Here is a 13698-nt window from a genome sequence, read left to right on the forward strand (position 1 = left end):
ATCTGGAGATGTGTTCCCTCAGACACTTAACGGCAAATTATGTATCTATATTCTTCCCATGGTCATGTCAGCAAGTCCCGAGCATCGTACAAACATAAAGCTGATCTTTAACGGCACATGAAAGTAGCCAAATTATCTATTAATGGGCTTGACATGTCGACACCTCACAGCCTGCCTGAGCAGTTAAAGAGCCCTCGAACGCAGCAGCTGTGTGTGTGTGTGTGTGTGCTAGTGTGTGTGTGTGTGTGTGTGTGTGTGTGTGCGTGCGTGCGTGCGCGTGCGTGTGTGTGTGTGTGTGTGTGTGTGCATCCCTCAGCCATTTCCCCTCACTGAATTATGGATGGTAATTACCACGGTGGTAGTACCTAGTCTGCCTGCGCCATAACAATCTATTCTTAACTAGGAACAAGTCAGATCTTTCAGGCTGCGTTTTATATCATTGGGGCAGAGGGGTAAGGTTGTTGGTTTTGTGGGTTTGTGGATGTTTGTGTGTGTTTTTTAATGTGTGCTTAATTGTGTGTGTGTGTGTGTGTGTGTGTGTGTGTGTGTGTGTGTGTGTGTGTGTGTATAGGTGTGTGTGGGTGAGTGTGGGTGTGTATGTTGGTGTTAGGAGAGGGGCGAGTGTGTGTTAGTGTGTGTGAGTGTGTTTTGTATACGTCAGTGTGTGTGTGTGTGTGTGTGTGTGTGTGTAGGATGCGGCTGGTAAATCTAGATGGAGTTCACGTAGAAAGCTATATACTAAAAATTTAATAAAATCCTGCATCATGTGATTAAACACATCAACATAACATTACATTAATCACGATAATGTCCCCCCCGATTAATCATGATAATGTCCCCCCCGATTAATCATGATAATGTCCCCCCCGATGAATCATGATAATGTCCCCCCCGATGAATCATGATAATGTCCCCCCCGATTAATCATGATAATGTCCCCCCCGATTAATCATGATAATGTCCCCCCCGATGAATCATGATAATGTCCCCCCCCCCGATTAATCACGATAACATCCCCCCCGATTAATCATGATAACACCCCCCCCCCGATTAATCATGATAACATCCCCCCGATTAATCATGATAACATCCCCCCGATTAATCATGATAACATCCCCCCCGATTAATCATGATAACTACCCCCCCCCGATTAATCACGATAACATCCCCCCGATTAATCATGATAACATCCCCCCGATTAATCATGATAACATCCCCCCGATTAATCATGATAACATCCCCCCCCCCGATTAATCATGATAACATCCCCCCCGATTAATCATGATAACTACCCCCCCCCGATTAAACACGATAACATCCCCCCCGATTAATCATGATAACATCCCCCCCCGATTAATCACGATAACATCCCCCCCGATTAATCATGATAACACCCCCCCCGATTAATCATGATAACATCCCCCCCGATTAATCATGATAACTACCCCCCCCCCGATTAATCACGATAACATCCCCCCGATTAATCATGATAACATCCCCCCGATTAATCATGATAACATCCCCCCGATTAATCATGATAACATCCCCCCCCCGATTAATCATGATAACATCCCCCCCGATTAATCATGATAACTACCCCCCCCCGATTAATCACGATAACATCCCCCCCGATTAATCATGATAACATCCCCCCCCGATTAATCACGATAACATCCCCCCCGATTAATCATGATAACATGATTAATCATGATAACATCCCCCCGATGAATCATGATAATGTCCCCCCCGATTAATCACGATAACATCCCCCCCGATTAATCATGATAACATCCCCCCCCCCGATTAATCATGATAACATCCCCCCGATTAATCATGATAACATCCCCCCCGATTAATCATGATAACATCCCCCCCAATTAATCATGATAACACCCCCCCCGAATAATCATGAAAACATCCCCCCAATTTATCATGATAACACCCCCCCCCGATTAATCATGATAACATCCCCCCGATTAATCATGATAACACCCCCCAGATTAATCACGATAACATCCCCCCTCCGATTAATCATGATAACATCCCCCCCGATTAATCATGATAACACCCCCCCCCCGATTAATCACGATAACATCCCCCCGATTAATAACGATAACATCCCCCCCGATTAATCAAGATAACATCCCCCCCGATTAATCATGATAACACCCCCCCCCCGATTAATCATGATAACATCCCCCCGATTAATCATGATAACATCCCCCCCGATTAATCATGATAACATCCCCCCCAATTAATCATGATAACACCCCCCCCGAATAATCACGAAAACATCCCCCCGATTAATCATGATAACATCCCCCCGATTAATCATGATAACACCCCCCAGATTAATCACGATAACATCCCCCCTCCGATTAATCATGATAACATCCCCCCCGATTAATCATGATAACACCCCCCCCCCCCCCCCGATTAATCACGATAACATCCCCCCCGATTAATCATGATAACACCCCCCCCGATTAATCATGATAACATCCCCCCGATTAATCATGATAACATCCCCCCCGATTAATCATGATAACATCCCCCCCAATTAATCATGATAACACCCCCCAGATTAATCACGATAACATCCCCCCTCCGATTAATCATGATAACATCCCCCCCGATTAATCATGATAACACCCCCCCCCCCCCGATTAATCACGATAACATCCCCCCGATTAATAACGATAACATCCCCCCCGATTAATCACGATAACATCCCCCCCACGATTAATCATGATAACATCCCCCCCGATTAATCATGATAACACCCCCCCTATTAATCATGATAACATCCCCCCCGATTAATCATGATAACATCCCCTCTGATGAATCATGATAATGTCCCCCCCCTGATGAATCACTATAATGTCCCCCCCCCGATGAATCATTATAATGTCCCCCCCCGATGAATCATTATAATGTCCCCCCCCTGATGAATCATTATAATGTCCCCCCCCCTGATGAATCATGATAATGACCCCCTCCACCCCTTCTACTGTTGTTACTGATGTGTGTTCTCCCTATAATGTTGCTATAGAAACCACCAGCATGTTGTTACTCTGATGTGTGTTCTCCCTATAATGTTGCTATAGAAACCACCAGCATGTTGTTACTCTGATGTGTGTTCTCCCTATAATGTTGCTATAGAAACCACCAGCATGTTGTTACTCTAATGTCCCTTCTCCCTATAATGTTGCTATGGAAACCACCAGCATGTTGATACTCTAATGTCCCTTCTCCCTATAATGTTGCTATAGAAACCACCAGCATGTTGTTACTCTAATGTCCCTTCTCCCTGTATTGTTGCTATAGAAACCACTAGCGTGTTGTTACTCTGAGGTCTAATTTCCCTGTAATGTTGCTATAGAAACCACCAGCATGTTGTTACTCTAATGCCCCTTCTCCCTATAATGTTGCTATGGAAACCACTAGCATGTTGTTACTCTAATGTCCCTTCTCCCTATAATGTTGCTATGGAAACCACCAGCATGTTGTTACTCTAATGTCCCTTCTCCCTGTATTGTTGCTATGGAAACCACTAGCGTGTTGTTACTCTAATGTCCCTTCTCCCTGTAATGTTGCTATGGAAACCACCAGCATGTTGTTACTCTAATGTCCCTTCTCCCTATAATGTTGCTATGGAAACCACTAGCATGTTGTTACTCTAATGTCCCTTCTCCCTATAATGTTGCTATGGAAACCACTAGCATGTTGTTACTCTAATGTCCCTTCTCCCTATAATGTTGCTATGGAAACCGTTAACATGTTTTTTAGCAGTAAAATGACAGAGTTATCATAAGTGAAATGCTTTCAGCCAATTCTCCATCCCAGACTAATCAAGACAGTTCGTTCTCACCATGTCAACACCTGTAAAATATAATTAAAAAAACCTTTCTTTACAGTCATACATGGTGCTGAACATTTACCGGGTCAGATATCTGACAATAACTGATCACAGGTGTGTTTGTCCTTCACTCAGTTTCCCCTCCATTCTCTACCAGACCTGTTCCTCTTGTGTCTGTGTTCCATTCTCTACCAGACTCTTTACCTTGTGTCTGTGTGCCATTCTCTACCAGACCTTGTCCTCTTGTGTCTGTGTTCCATTCCCTACCAGACCTGGTCCTCTTGTGTCTGTGTTCCATTCTCTACCAGACCTGGTCCTCTTGTGTCTGTGTTCCATTCTCTACCAGACCTGGTCCTCTTGTGTCTGTGTTCCATTCTCTACCAGACTCTTTACCTTGTGTCTGTGTTCCATTCTCTACCAGACCTGTTCCTCTTGTGTCTGTGTTCCATTCTCTACCAGACCTGTTACTCTTGTGTCTGTGTTCCATTCTCTACCAGACCTGTTCCTCTTGTGTCTGTGTTCCATTCTCTACCAGACCTGTTCCTCTTGTGTCTGTGTTCCATTCTCTACCAGACCTGGTCCTCTTGTGTCTGTGTTCCATTCTCTACCAGACCTGTTCCTCTTGTGTCTGTGTTCCATTCTCTACCAGACCTGGTCCTCTTGTGTCTGTGTTCCATTCTCTACCAGACCTGGTCCTCTTGTGTCTGTGTTCCATTCTCTACCAGACCTGGTCCTCTTGTGTCTGTGTTCCATTCTCTACCAGACTCTTTACCTTGTGTCTGTGTGCCATTCTCTACCAGACCTGGTCCTCTTGTGTCTGTGTTCCATTCTCTACCAGACCTGGTCCTCTTGTGTCTGTGTTCCATTCTCTACCAGACCTGTTCCTCTTGTGTCTGTGTTCCATTCTCTACCAGACCTGGTCCTCTTGTGTCTGTGTTCCATTCTCTACCAGACCTGTTCCTCTTTACCTTGTGTCTGTGTTCCATTCTCTACCAGACCTGTTCCTCTTGTGTCTGTGTTCCATTCTCTACCAGACCTGTTCCTCTTGTGTCTGTGTTCCATTCTCTACCAGACCTGGTCCTCTTGTGTCTGTGTTCCATTCTCTACCAGACCTGTTCCTCTTGTGTCTGTGTTCCATTCTCTACCAGACTCTTTACCCTGTGTCTGTGTTCCATTCTCTACCAGACCTGGTCCTCTTGTGTCTGTGTTCCATTCTCTACCAGACTCTTTACCTTGTGTCTGTGTTCCATTCTCTACCAGACCTGTTCCTCTTGTGTCTGTGTTCCATTCTCTACCAGACCTGTTCCTCTTGTGTCTGTGTTCCATTCTCTACCAGACCTGTTCCTCTTGTGTCTGTGTTCCATTCTCTACCAGACCTGTTCCTCTTGTGTCTGTGTTCCATTCTCTACCAGACCTGTTCCTCGTTACCTTGTGTCTGTGTTCCATTCTCTACCAGACCTGTTCCTCTTGTGTCTGTGTTCCATTCTCTACCAGACCTGTTCCTCTTGTGTCTGTGTTCCATTCTCTACCAGACCTGGTCCTCTTGTGTCTGTGTTCCATTCTCTACCAGACCTGGTCCTCTTGTGTCTGTGTTCCATTCTCTACCAGACTCTTTACCTTGTGTCTGTGTTCCATTCTCTACCAGACCTGTTCCTCTTGTGTCTGTGTTCCATTCTCTACCAGACCTGTTCCTCTTGTGTCTGTGTTCCATTCTCTACCAGACCTGTTCCTCTTGTGTCTGTGTTCCATTCTCTACCAGACCTGTTCCTCTTGTGTCTGTGTTCCATTCTCTACCAGACCTGTTCCTCTTGTGTCTGTGTTCCATTCTCTACCAGACCTGTTCCTCTTGTGTCTGTGTTCCATTCTCTACCAGACCTGTTCCTCGTTACCTTGTGTCTGTGTTCCATTCTCTACCAGACCTGTTCCTCTTGTGTCTGTGTTCCATTCTCTACCAGACCTGTTCCTCTTGTGTCTGTGTTCCATTCTCTACCAGACCTGGTCCTCTTGTGTCTGTGTTTCATTCTCTACCAGACCTGGTCCTCTTGTGTCTGTGTTCCATTCTCTACCAGACCTGGTCCTCTTGTGTCTGTGTTCCATTCTCTACCAGACCTGGTCCTCTTGTGTCTGTGTTCCATTCTCTACCAGACTCTTTACCTTGTGTGTGTGTGTGTGTGTGTGTGTCTTCTGTTCTCATCCAGTCCTCGGTGTCTCCTCCATGGCCACCAGTCTCTGAGTCGGCCCAATGTGAGGCTCCGTCAGTCAGACCCCACCACAGTTCCCCTGGCCCAGTTCACCTTTGACTGCACACACACACACACACACACACACACACACACACACACACACACACACACACACACACACACACACACACACACACACACACACACACACACACACACACACACACACACACACACACACACACACACACACACACACATCCAGACACACAGTGGTCTCCCCAGAGATGGTGTTCACCTTTGAGTCCACTGAGGTATATATTGATTAGGCTGCTGGCCTGTCAGGCCCACAGTGAACAGACCTGGTGATCCAAGACAACAGCGGAGACAGCTCCCTCACACCGCTCACAATCACTTTCTGACACCGACACAGGCAGTAAACACACACACACACACAAATCTGAAATCGGATGAATTCTGTTCTCTCAGATGACCGCGAGGTGAGAGGGAGAGAGAATGTGAGAATAGATGAGAGGAGAAAGTCCTGTCCAGAGGACTGTCTGTCTGTCTGTCAGGAGTGTGACGGCTGATGGCAAGAAACTGACATCTGCTTGTTAGGATTTTGTTTTGTTTTGTTTTTCAGCCTGGTTTCACCATTCCTGGGAAAAAAGTGACCTACAGCTGGGAAGCTTCATGGAACAGGTGACCTACAGCAGGGAAGCTTCATGGAACAGGTGACCTACAGCTGGGAAGCTTCATGGAAAAAGTGACCTACAGTAAGGAAGCTTCATGGAACAGGTGACCTACAGCTGGGAAGCTTCATGGAAAAAGTGACCTACAGTAAGGAAGCTTCATGGAACAGGTGACCTACAGAAAGGAAGCTTCATGGAAAAGTTGACCTACAGAAAGGAAGCTTCATGGATAAGGTGACCTACAGAAAGGAAGCTTCATGGAAAAGGTGACCTACAGAAAGGAAGCTTCATGGAGAAGGTGACCTACAGAAAGGAAGCTTCATGGAAAAGGTGACCTACAGAAAGGAAGCTTCATGGAAAAGGTGACCTACAGAAAGGAAACCTCATGGAACAGGTGACCTACAGCAGGGAAGCTCCATGGAAAAGGTGAACTACAGCAGGGAAGCTTCAGGGAAAGGTGACCTACAGCACAGGACTTGAGAAAGGGAGTTGAGACAGGGAGTTAAGAGAGGGAGTTGAGAGAGAGAGTTGAGAGAGAGAGTTGGGACAGGGAGCTGAGAGTTGAGAGAGGGAGTTTGGAGAGAGTGTTGAGAGAATGAGCTGACAGAGGGAGTTGAGACAGGGAGTTGAGAGAGAGGGAGTTGAGAGAGGCAGAGTTGAAAGAGGGAGTTGAGAGAGGGAGTTGAGGAAAGAGGAGGCGGAGGAGTCTAGGGAAAAGAGGAGGGGGAGCCATCAGAGTGTTTTGATCATGTGCTTTAATTGAAAAACCAGGTTAAACATAATCCTAACCCAAGTCATAACCCTAACCCAAGTCCTAACCCTAACCCAAGTCCTAACCCTAACCCAAACCGTAACCCTAACCCAAGCCCTAACCCTAACCCAAGTCCTAACCCTAACCCAAACCCTAACCCTAACTCTAACCCAAGCCCTAACCCTAACCCAAGCCCTAACCCTAACCCAAGCCCTGACCCAAGCCCTAACCCTAATCCTAACCCAAGCCCTAACCCTAACCCAAGCCCTAACCCAATCCCTAACCCTAAACCATGCCCTAACCCAATCCCTAACCCTAACCCAAGCCCTAACCCAAGCCCTAACCCAATCCCTAACCCTAAACCAAGCCTTAACCCAATCCCTAACCCTAAACCAAGACCTAACCCAATCCCTAACCCTAAACCAAGCCCCAATTCTAACCCAAACAATAACCCAAGCTCTAACCCTAACCAAAGCCCCAACCCTAACCCAAGCCCCAACCCTAACCCAAGCCATAAACCATCTACTGAATGATCTTGGCAATTGAGCTAGTCCCAACACTTCAAAGCCCATCCAGCCCCAGCCCAGCCCAGCCCAGCCCAGCCCAGCCCAGCCCAGCCCAGCCCAGCTCAGCCCAACCCAGCCCAGCCCAGCCCAGCCCAGCCCAGCTCAGCCCAACCCAGCCCAGCCCAACCCAGCCCAGCTCAGCCCCATCACACCCAACCCAGCCGAACCCAGCCCAGCCCAGCCCAGCCCCACCCAGCCCAGCTCAGCCCCACCCCACCCAACCCAACCCAGCCCCACCCAGCCCAGCCCAGCCCCACCCAGCCTAGCCCAGCCCCACCCAGTTCAGCCCCACCCAGCCCAGCTCAGTCCAGCCCAGCCCCACCCAGTTCAGCCCCACCAAGCCCAGTCCAGCCCAGCCCAGCCCCACCCAGTTCAGCCCCACCCAGCCCATCCATCTCCAGACCAGTCCAACCCAGCCCAACCCAACCCAGCCCACCCAGCCCAGTCCAACCCAGCCCCACCCAGTTCAGCACCAACCTGCCCCACCCAGCCACACCCAGACCAGTCCAACCCAGCCCCACCCAGCCCAGCCCCAGACAGCCCCACCCAGCCCAGCCCAGCCCCACCCAGCCCAGTCCCACCCAGCACAGCACCACCCAGCCCCACCCAGACCAGTCCAACCCAGCCCAACCCCACCCAGCCCAGCCCCACCCAGCCCAGTCCAACCCAGCCCAAACCAGTTCAGCCCCTCTCTACCCAGCCCCACCCAGTTCAGCACCAACCTGCCCCACCCAGCCACACCCAGACCAGTCCAACCCAGCCCCACCCAGCCCAGCCCCAGACAGCCCCACCCAGCCCAGCCCAGCCCCACCCAGCCCAGTCCCACCCAGCACAGCACCACCCAGCCCCACCCAGACCAGTCCAACCCAGCCCAACCCCACCCAGCCCAGCCCCACCCAGCCCAGTCCAACCCAGCCCAACCCAGTTCAGCCCCTCTCTGCCCAGCCCCACCCAGTTCAGCCCCACCCAGCCCATCCCCACCCAGCCCCAACCAGCCCAGCCCCACCCAGCCCAGTCCAACCCAGCCCCACCCAGCCCAGCCCAGTCCAACCCAGCCGAGCACCACCAAGCCAAGTCCAACCCAGCCCAGCCCCACCCAGCCCAGCCCAGCCCAGCCCAGGCCAACCCAGCCCAGTCCAACCCAGCCCAGCCCAACCCAGCCCAGCCCAGCCAAACCCAGCCCAGACCAGTCCAACTCAGCCCAGCCCCACCCAGTTCAGCCCCACCCAGCCCATCCATCTCCAGACCAGTCAAACCCAGCCCCACCCAACCCAGCCCCACCCAGCCCAGTCCAACCCAGCCCCACCCAGTTCAGCCCCAACCTGCCCAGCCCCACCCAGTTCAGCCCCACCCAGCCCCACCCAGACCAGTCCAACCCAGCCCCACCCAGCCCCACCCAATCCAGCCCCAGTCAGCCCCACCCAGCCCAGCCCCACCCAGCCCAGTCCCACCCAGCCCAGCACCACCCAGCCCAGCCCCACCCAGCCCAGTCCAACCCAGCCCCACCCAGCCCAGCCCCACCCAGCCCAGTCCAACCCAGCCCCACCCAGTTCAGCCCCAACCTGCCCAGCCCCACCCAGTTCAGCCCCACCCAGCCCCACCCAGACCAGTCCAACCCAGCCCCACCCAGCCCCACCCAATCCAGCCCCAGTCAGCCCCACCCAGCCCAGCCCAGCCCCACCCAGCCCAGTCCCACCCAGCCCAGCACCACCCAGCCCAGCCCCACCCAGCCCAGTCCAACCCAGCCCCACCCAGCCCAGCCCCACCCAGCCCAGTGCAACCCAGCCCAACCCAGTTCAGCCCCTCCCTGCCCAGCCCCACCCAGCTCAGCCCCACCCAGCCCATCCCCACCCAGCCCCAACCAGCCCAGCCCCACCCAGCCCAGCCCAGTCCAACCCAGCCCAGCCCCACCCAGCCCAGTCCAACCCAGCCCAGCCCCACCCAGCCCAGTCCAACCCAGCCCAGCCCAGCCCAGGCCAACCCAGCCCAGTCCAACCCAGCCCAGCCCCACCCAGCCCAGTCCAACCCAGCCCAGCCCCACCCAGCCCAGCCCAGCCCAGCCCAGTCCAGGCCAACCCAGCCCAGTCCAACCCAGCCAAGCCCCACCCAGCCCAGTCCCACCCAGCCCAGCCCCACCCAGCAGAGCCCAGTCCAACCCAGCCCAACCCAGCCCCACACAGCCCAGCCCAGCCCCACCCAGCCCAGTCCAACCCTGCCCAGCCCCACCCAGCCCAGCCCAGCCCAGCCCCACCCAGCCCAGCCCAGCCCAGCCCAGCCCCACCCAGCCCAGCCCCACCCAGCCCAGCCCCACCCAGCCCAGTCCAACCCAGCCCAACCCAGTTCAGCCCCTCTCTGCCCAGCCCCACCCAGTTCAGCCCCACCCAGCCCATCCCCACCCAGCCCCAACCAGCCCAGCCCCACCCAGCCCAGTCCAACCCAGCCCCACCCAACCCAGCCCAGTCCAACCCAGCCGAGCACCACCAAGCCAAGTCCAACCCAGCCCAGCCCCACCCAGCCCAGCCCAGCCCAGCCCAGGCCAACCCAGCCCAGTCCAACCCAGCCCAGCCCAACCCAGCCCAGCCCAGCCAAACCCAGCCCAGACCAGTCCAACTCAGCCCAGCCCCACCCAGTTCAGCCCCACCCAGCCCATCCATCTCCAGACCAGTCAAACCCAGCCCCACCCAACCCAGCCCCACCCAGCCCAGTCCAACCCAGCCCCACCCAGTTCAGCCCCAACCTGCCCAGCCCCACCCAGTTCAGCCCCACCCAGCCCCACCCAGACCAGTCCAACCCAGCCCCACCCAGCCCCACCCAATCCAGCCCCAGTCAGCCCCACCCAGCCCAGCCCCACCCAGCCCAGTCCCACCCAGCCCAGCACCACCCAGCCCAGCCCCACCCAGCCCAGTCCAACCCAGCCCCACCCAGCCCAGCCCCACCCAGCCCAGTCCAACCCAGCCCCACCCAGTTCAGCCCCAACCTGCCCAGCCCCACCCAGTTCAGCCCCACCCAGCCCCACCCAGACCAGTCCAACCCAGCCCCACCCAGCCCCACCCAATCCAGCCCCAGTCAGCCCCACCCAGCCCAGCCCAGCCCCACCCAGCCCAGTCCCACCCAGCCCAGCACCACCCAGCCCAGCCCCACCCAGCCCAGTCCAACCCAGCCCCACCCAGCCCAGCCCCACCCAGCCCAGTGCAACCCAGCCCAACCCAGTTCAGCCCCTCCCTGCCCAGCCCCACCCAGCTCAGCCCCACCCAGCCCATCCCCACCCAGCCCCAACCAGCCCAGCCCCACCCAGCCCAGCCCAGTCCAACCCAGCCCAGCCCCACCCAGCCCAGTCCAACCCAGCCCAGCCCCACCCAGCCCAGTCCAACCCAGCCCAGCCCAGCCCAGGCCAACCCAGCCCAGTCCAACCCAGCCCAGCCCCACCCAGCCCAGTCCAACCCAGCCCAGCCCCACCCAGCCCAGCCCAGCCCAGCCCAGCCCAGGCCAACCCAGCCCAGTCCAACCCAGCCAAGCCCCACCCAGCCCAGTCCCACCCAGCCCAGCCCCACCCAGCAGAGCCCAGTCCAACCCAGCCCAACCCAGCCCCACACAGCCCAGCCCAGCCCCACCCAGCCCAGTCCAACCCTGCCCAGCCCCACCCAGCCCAGCCCAGCCCCACCCAGCCCAGCCCAGCCCAGCCCAGCCCCACCCAGCCCAGCCCCACCTAGCCCAGCCCAGCCCAGCCCAGCCCAGCCCCACCCAGCCCAGTCCAACCCAGCCCAGCCCAGCCCCACCCAGCCCAGCCCAGCCCAGCCCCACCCAGCCCAGTCCAACCCAGCCCAGCCCAGCCCTACCCAGCCCAGCCCAGCCCCGCCCAGCCCCACCCAGCCCAGCCCAGTACAGCCCCACCCAGCCCAGCCCCACCCAACCCAGCCCAGCCCAGCCCCACCCAGCCCAGCCCCACCCACCCACCCCAGACCAGTCCAACCCAGCCCCACCCTGCCCCACCCAATCCAGTCCCAGTCAGCCCCACCCAGCCCAGCCCCACCCAGCCCAGTCCCACCCAGCCCAGCACCACCCGGGCCCAGCCCCAACCAGCCCAGTCCAACCCAGCCCCACCCAGTTCAGCCCCAACCTGCCCAGCCCCACCCAGTTCAGCCCCACCCAGCCCCACCCAGACCAGTCCAACCCAGCCCCACCCAGCCCCACCCAATCCAGCCCCAGTCAGCCCCACCCAGCCCAGCCCCACCCAGCCCAGTCCCACCCAGCCCAGCACCACCCAGCCCAGCCCAGCCCCACCCAGCCCAGTCCAACCCAGCCCCACCCAGCCCAGCCCCACCCAGCCCAGTCCAACCCAGCCCAACCCAGTTCAGCCCCTCCCTGCCCAGCCCCACCCAGCTCAGCCCCACCCAGCCCATCCCCACCCAACCCCAACCAGCCCAGCCCCACCCAGCCCAGCCCAGTCCAACCCAGCCCAGCCCCACCCAGCCCAGTCCAACCCAGCCCAGCCCCACCCAGCCCAGTCCAACCCAGCCCAGCCCAGCCCAGGCCAACCCAGCCCAGTCCAACCCAGCCCAGCCCCACCCAGCCCAGTCCAACCCAGCCCAGCCCCACCCAGCCCAGCCCAGCCCAGGCCAACCCAGCCCAGTCCAACCCAGCACAGCCCCACCCAGCCCAGTCCCACCCAGCCCAGCCCCACCCAGCAGAGCCCAGTCCAACCCAGCCCAGCCCAGTCCAACCCAGCCCCACACAGCCCAGCCCAGCCCCACCCAGCCCAGTCCAACCCTGCCCAGCCCCACCCAGCCCAGCCCAGCCCAGCCCAACCAGCCCAGCCCCACCCAACCCAGCCCAGCCCAGCCCAGCCCCACCCAGCCCAGCCCAGCCCAGCCCAGCCCCACCCAGCCCAGCCCAGCCCCACCCAGCCCAGCCCAGCCCCACCCAACCAAACCCAGCCCAGCCCAGCCCAGCCCAGCCCAGCCCCACCCAGCCCAGCCCAGCCCCACCCAACCCAGCCCAGCCCAGCCCAGCCCCACCCAATCCAACCCATCAACCCTATTTGTTTCATTCTGTTAATCAGCTGACAGGGACTCCGCTGGGCGTGCCTAATTAACTCAATTAATTTGTAAAGACGTGAACTAACATCATTAGAGATTGAGCAAACCAAACCCCTTTATGTAAATTGGTCTCAATTTACCAGGTTACCTCATTTAGGATTATTATTTCCTGTTCCTGTCCAGTCCTCTCTTCTCACGTTCTCCTTCCCTCTCTCCTCTTAATCCTTCCTTCTGCCCTCTCCCTCTTCTCTCCTCCCCCTTGTTTCCTCTCTCCTCTTAATCCTTCCTTCTGCCCTCTCCCTCTTCTCTCCTCCCCCTTGTTTCCTCTTTCCTCTTAATCCTTCCTTCTGCCCTCTCCCTCTTCTCTCCTCCCCCTTGTTTCCTCTCTCCTCTTAATCCTTCCTTCTGCCCTCTCCCTCTTCTCTCCTCCCCCTTGTTTCTTCTTTACTCTTTATCCTTCCTTCTCGTAGACCCCCATCATAAGAGTTCTAGAATCTCACAGAAGTGTGTAAGGGGGGGGTGATGGAGGGGTGATGGAGAACATACTAGGGTGATGGAGGGACATACTAGGGCGGATCTCTTGAGCTAATTATGGCAAAGAGGTTTAATCT

The 13698-nt window shown here is 56.1% G+C and overlaps 1 pseudogene; it reads left to right on the forward strand.

Annotated features, from left to right (window-relative positions):
• Positions 1 to 7119: 7119 nt before the first annotated feature.
• LOC118941054 lies at positions 7120 to 12549 on the forward strand (annotated as a pseudogene).
• The last annotated feature ends 1149 nt before the right edge of the window (positions 12550 to 13698 follow it).

This window comes from Oncorhynchus mykiss, chromosome 18 (genome assembly GCF_013265735.2).
Source record: "Oncorhynchus mykiss isolate Arlee chromosome 18, USDA_OmykA_1.1, whole genome shotgun sequence".
Lineage (NCBI taxonomy): Eukaryota > Metazoa > Chordata > Actinopteri > Salmoniformes > Salmonidae > Oncorhynchus > Oncorhynchus mykiss.